Source organism: Bombina bombina, chromosome 5 (assembly GCF_027579735.1).
Source record: "Bombina bombina isolate aBomBom1 chromosome 5, aBomBom1.pri, whole genome shotgun sequence".
Classification (NCBI taxonomy): Eukaryota; Metazoa; Chordata; class Amphibia; order Anura; family Bombinatoridae; genus Bombina; species Bombina bombina.
Window position 1 is genome coordinate 743,552,949 of NC_069503.1, and position 6,702 is coordinate 743,559,650.

Sequence of the window (6,702 nt, forward strand, 5' to 3'; positions counted from 1 at the left end):
AAATAAAATAAAAACCCTAGCCTACAATAAACTACCAATGGCCCTTAAAAGGGCCTTTTGTGGGGCATTGCCCCAAAGAAATTGGCTCTTTTACCTGTAAATAAAAAATACAAATACCCCCCCAACAGTAAAACCCACCATCCACACAACCAAACCCCCCAAATAAAAACCTATCTAAAAAACCTAAGCTCCCCATTGCCCTGAAAAGGACATTTGTATGGGCATTGCCCTTAAAAGGGCATTTAGCTCTTTTTCAAAAGCCCAAACCCTAATCTAAAATTAAAACCCTTCCAATAAACCCTTAAAAAAATCTAACACTAACCCCCGAAGATTCACTTACAGTTTCTGAAGAGCCGACATCCATCCTCAACGAAGCAGCAGAAGTTCTCATCGAAGCAGGCAGAAGTCTTCATCCAAGCGGCCAAAGTCTTCATCCAAGCCCACAGAAGTCTTCATCCAGACGGCATCTTCTATCTTCATCCATCCAGTGCGGAGCGGCTCCATCTTCAAGTCATCCGGTGTGGAGCATCCTCTTCTTATGACGTATTCTTCCGAATGAAGGTTCCTTTAAATGACGTCATCCAAGATGGCGTCCTTTAGATTCCGATTAACTGATAGAATTCTATTAGCCAATCGGAATTAAGGTTGAAAAAAATCCTGTTGGCTGTTGCAATCAGCCAATAGGATTGATCTTTCATCCTATTGGCTGATCCAATCAGCCAATAGGATTGAACTCGCATACTATTGGCTGATTGGATCAGCCAATAGGATGAAAGCTCAATCCTATTGGCTGATTGCAACAGCCAATAGGATTTTCTCAACCTTAATTTCTATTGGCTGATAGAAATCTATCAGCTAATCAAAATCTAAGGGATGCCATCTTGGATGACGTCATTTAAAGGAACCTTCATTCGGAATAAGATGTCGTAAGAAGAGGATGCTCCACGCCGGATGTCTTGAAGATGGAGCCACTCCGCGCCTGATGGATGAAGATAGAAGATGCCATCTGGATGTAGACTTCTGCGGGCTTGGATGAAGACTTTGGCCGCTTGGATGAAGACTTCTGCCAGCTTCGATGAGGATGGATGTCGGCTCTTCAGAAACTGTAAGTGGATCTTCGGGGGTTAGTGTTAGGCTTTTTTAATGGTTTATTGGGTGGATTTTAATTTTAGATTAGGGTTTGGGCTTTTGAAAAGCAATGCCCATACAAATGCTCTTTTCAGGGCAATGGGGAGCTTAGGTTTTTTAGTAAGGTTTTTATTTGGGGGGTTTGGTTGTGTGGGTGGTGGGTTTTACTGTTGGGGTATATTTGTATTTTTTATTTACAGGTAAAAGAGCTGATTTATTTGGGGCAATGCCCTAAAATGCACTAAATTGCAGTCAAAAAATGCTGCCATCTAGTGCTCTTGAAAATGTATAACATTCCTGCAAAACTGCTGCCATATAATGCGACAGACATTGGAATGTTTTTTAAAATAACTAAGTCTGTCTGAACCATGAAATAAAAAAAAAGAGTTTCATATCCCTTTGCAATGCAATGCAAGAAAATATGTTTGTTTTCAATGGGACTGTTTTCCCCCCCCATGAATATGAGAGTGACTATTCATGTGCATATGTTGATTTCAAATACAATGGCCCCTATTAAACAAAGGTCTGTTGGACCTGATCCGACAGTGCAGATCAGGTCCGACAGACCTCGCTGAATGCGGAGAGCAATACGCTCTCCGTATTCAGCATTGCACCAGCAGCTCTTGTGTGCTGCTGGTGCAACGTCGCCCCCTGCAGATTTGTGGCCAATTGGCTGCCAGCAGGGGGGTTTCAATCAACGTACTCGATCGGGTTGAATTGTGGCAATGTCTGTCTGCCTGCTCAGAGCAGGCGGACAGGTCATGGAATCGCGGTCTTATGGAGCAGCTCGCCAGAAACACAGGGCCTCAAGCTCTATCCGGAGCTTGATAGATAGACCCCAATGTGTTCTTAGTTTGACGACATAGTCAGTTATGCAAAGTCAACTAAACTGGAATCCTGGATCTGCCACCTCCAGAATTGCAAAAAGAAAAATAGGTTCCAGTCTCCAATTTTTTTTAATTTAATAGCAGGGTCCAAAATAACAGCTATGTTTCAGGTCTACAATCAGCACTTAATCATAAGGGCTGATTGTAGGCCCTGAAACTTTGTTGTTATTTTGTACCTTGGAACCTGCGATGAAATAATAAAGGTTCCTTTTACAAAAATTTGGAGGCTGGAAATTATTTTTCTCCTCTACAATGTGGATTCATTTGCCAGTCTATTTTTTTTATAATGTTGATGTGTCAAATATCTTAGATAAAATACTTTTTAGATATTAGGAAGTGTATTTCTAACAGTTCTTCTACCCAAATAAGGGGCTACCAGAATTATCTCTTTATCAAGGTGTAACTTTTAAGAACCATAAATATGGAAGGAATTATTTAAATAAAGAATATCATCAAGTCTAGCAACTAGTGTTTTCTATAAGACAAAGAAATAATGTCTAGTATGCAGACTTACTTTCGGTGTTTACATTTTTTATTCAAATATTTATTCAAATCTGTATCTTGCTGGACTATGTTTAGTATAAAAACTAACGGCTAGATTACGAGTTTTGTGGTATAAGTACAAAAGCAGCGTTATGGGTTATAAAGCTGCTTTTTCACTACCGCTGCTATTACGAGTCTTGTAGGTACAGCTGTCCCGCACACTTTTTTGGCCGTACTGCAAATTAACTTACGCAATTTTCGTAAAGTCTTTTTTCAATGGGACTTCCATTGCGCCGATATTACAAGCTTTTTTTTTAGGCCAAAAAGTGAGCGGTACAGCCTATCCCACAAGATTTGTAACGCATTCTAAAGTCAGTAGTTATGAGTTTTACACTACAAAGCTGTAACATAAAACTCATATCTAAAGTGCTAAAAAGTACACTAAGACCCATAAACTACCTATTAACCCCTAAACCGAGCCCCTTGCGCATCACAAACACTAAAATAAAATTATTAACCCCTAATCTTCCGCTCCCGACATCGCCGACACTATAATAAACATATTAACCCCTAAACCACCACACTCCCGCCTCGCAAACACTAGTTAAATATTATTAACCCCTAATCTGCTGTCCCTAACATTGCGCCACCTACCTACATTTATTAACCTCTAATCTACCGCTCCGGACATCGCCACCACTGGAATAAACATATTAACCCCTAAACCACCACACTCCTGCATTACAAACATTAGTTAAATATTATTAACCCCTAATCTGCCTCCCCTAACATCGCCGCCACTTACCTACAGATATTAACCCTAATTTGCTGTCCCCAAAGTCGCCACCACTTTACTAAAGTTATTAACCCCTAAACCTAAGTCTAACCCTAACACCCCCTAACTTAAATATAATTAAAATAAATCTAAAGAAAACCTACTATTAATAACTAAATAATTCCTATTTAAAACTAAATATTTATATTTTACCTGTAAAATAAAACCTAACCTGTCTTTCACTAACACCTAACCTTACACTACAATTAAATAAATTACCTAAATTAAATACAAATACCTAAATTACAAAAAAAACCCCACTAAATTACACAAAATAAAAAACAAATTACAAGATATTTAAACTATTTACACCTAATCTAATACCCTATCAAAATAAAAAAGACCACCCCCCCACCAAAATAAAAAAAAACCTAGCCTAATCTAAACTATCAATAGCCCTTTAAAGGGCCTTTTGCAGGGCATTGTCCCAAAGAAATCAGCTCTTTTACCTGTAAAAAAAATACAAACAACCCCCCAACAGTAAAACCCACCACCCACACAACCAACCCCCCAAATAAAACCCTAACTAAAAAAAAAAACTAAGCTCCCCATTGTCCTGAAAAGGACATTTCGATGGGCATTGCCCTTAAAAGGGCATTTAGCTCTATTGCTGCCCAAACCCTAATCTAAAACTAAAACCCACCCAATAAACTCTTAAAAAACCTAACACTAACCCCCGAAGATCCACTTACAAATTTGAAGACCAGACATCCATTATCAACGAAGCCGGGAGAAGTCCTCAATGAAGCGGCAAGAAGTCCTCAACGAAGCTCGAAGAAGTCTTCATCCAAGCCGGGAGAAGTGGTCCTCCAGACGGGCAGAAGTCTTCATCCAGACGGCATCTTCTATCTTCAACCAGCCGGCGCGGATCCATCTTCAAGACATCTGGCGCGGAGCATCCTCTTCTTATGATGACTCCTGACGAATGAAGGTTCCTTTAAGTGACGTCATCCAAGATGGCGTCCCTTAATTTCCGATTGGCTGATAGAATTCTATCAGCCAATCAGAATTAAGGTCGAAAAAATCCAAGTGGCTGATGCAATCAGCCAATAGAATAGAACTTCAATCCTATTGTCTGATCCAATCAGCCAATAGGATTGAGCTCACATTCTATTGGCTGTTCCAATCAGTCAATAGAATGCAAGCTCAATCCTATTGGCTGATTGGATCAGCCAATAGGATTGAAGTTCAATCCTATTGGCTGATTGCATCAGCCAATAGGATTTTTTCAACCTTAATTCCGATTGGCTGATAGAATTATATCAGCCAATCGGAATCTAAGGGACGCCATCTTGGATGACATCACTTAAAGGAACCTTCATTCTTCGGGAGTCATCGTAAGAAGTGGATGCTCCGCGCCAGATGTCTTGAAGATGGACCCGCTCCACACCGGATGGATGAAGATAGAAGATGCCGTCTGGATGAAGACTTCTGCCCATCTGGAGGACCACTTCTCCCGGCTTGGATGAAGACTTCGCCCGGCTTCGTTGAGGACTTCTCTTGGTTTCGTTGACGATGGATGTCTGGTCTTCAAAATGTAAGTGGATCTTCGTGGTTAGTGTTAGGTTTTTTTAAGGGTTTATTGGGTGGGTTTTAGTTTTAGATTAGGTTTTTTGCAGCAATAGAGCTAAATGCCCTTTTAAGGGAAATTCCCATCCAAATGCCCTTTTCATGGCAATGGGGAGCTTAGTTTATTTAGTTAGGGTTTTATTTGGGGGGTTGGTTGTGTGGGTGGTGGGTTTTACTGTTGGGGGGTTGTTTGTAAAAGAGCTGATTTCTTTGGGGCAATGCCCCACAAAAGGTCCTTTTAAGGGCTATTGGTAGTTTAGTTTAGGCTAGGGTTTTTTTATTTTAGGGGGACTTTTTTATTTTGATATGGCTATTAGATTAGGTGTAATTAGTTTTTTTTTGTAATGTAGGTATTTGTATTTAATTTAGTTAATTGTATTTAATTTAGGTAATTTATTTAATTGTAGTGTAAGATTAGGTGTTAGTGTAAGACAGGTTAGGTTTCATTTTACAGGTAAATTTGTATATATTTTAGCTAGGTAGTTAGTAAATAGTTAATAACTATTTAGTAACTATTCTACCTAGTTAAAATAAATACAAACTTGCATGTAAAATAAAAATAAACCCTAAGCGAGATACAATGTAACTATTAGTTATACTCTAGCTAGCTTAGGGTTTATTTTACAGGTAAGTATTTAGTTTTAAATAGGAATTATTTAGTTATTAATAGTAGGTTTTCTTTAGATTTACTTTAATTATATTTAAGTTATGGGGTGTTAGGGTTAGGCTTAGGGGTTAATAACGTTAGTATAGTGGCAGCGACGTTGAGGGCGGCAGATTAGGGGTTAATAATTTAGGTAGGTTGGGGCAATGTTTGGCTCTAAGCCTAGGAGTATGATTGGGAGGGGTTCTGAGGTTACCAAGCAGCCTCAATATATACATCAACTCTTTAGTCTACTCCCAAGTACAATTGTATAAGTCTTTGCCCAAGTTCCACCATCTGTTGTGTTATTTCCACTTCTGCCACTGACGAATTGCTTTATATTTTATAGCAGCAACTGGTTGGGTTTATCATAATCAGAAGGTTGTCTGTAGTAGATGATGGCATTGTGCAAAACAGTCAAGCAAAGGAAAGCATAACTGGCAATCAGCGGTCACATTTTCATTTCCTGGCCTTTACTCATATGCAAAACAGAGAAGTACTGCATACCATATATCAATGCAGTTTCCTGCTTGGCCCAGTCTGTTTGTAGTTAGTCAGTAAAGTTTTTAAGGGTTCATGATCCGTACAAAGTTGTAATACATGTCCCGATAGATAAGTTCTCCACTGCTTGCTGCACATTTGCATTTATCTTTTATGATTTCATTACAGAGTTCTGCCAAATAATATCTTTTGCTTGAGTGACCACTAAATTCAACTCTGTCTGAAAAAAATGTATACAAGATTAGTTACTTACCTTAATTTTATGGTCATAATAATGTTTTATTTGTGGATGTGAAAAAAGTTTTCAAAGAAGACACTCTTTCATCTACTCCTTCAGCCTCCTTATAAGTGTTGTTAGTAATTAGTACTAGTAAGTACTAGTACTTATTATGCCACCAGAAACCACTTTACAATTTTTGAGGAAGGCAGCCACCTTGTTTAAGAGATGACTTACCAAGGCTATGACTTAATATAGACTGACAATGTTTTGACTCAATTTCTCTGTAAAATACCTGAAAGTCTTTAGGACTGCCACTAACTGACCAACTCATCTCTGCCTAATAGGCTTCCAATCCCAATTAATTGACAGGAAGCTATAGTATAGAGGATAGCCATTTGCTGCTACAACATTCCACCATCTCCAAAGTCATTTTCCA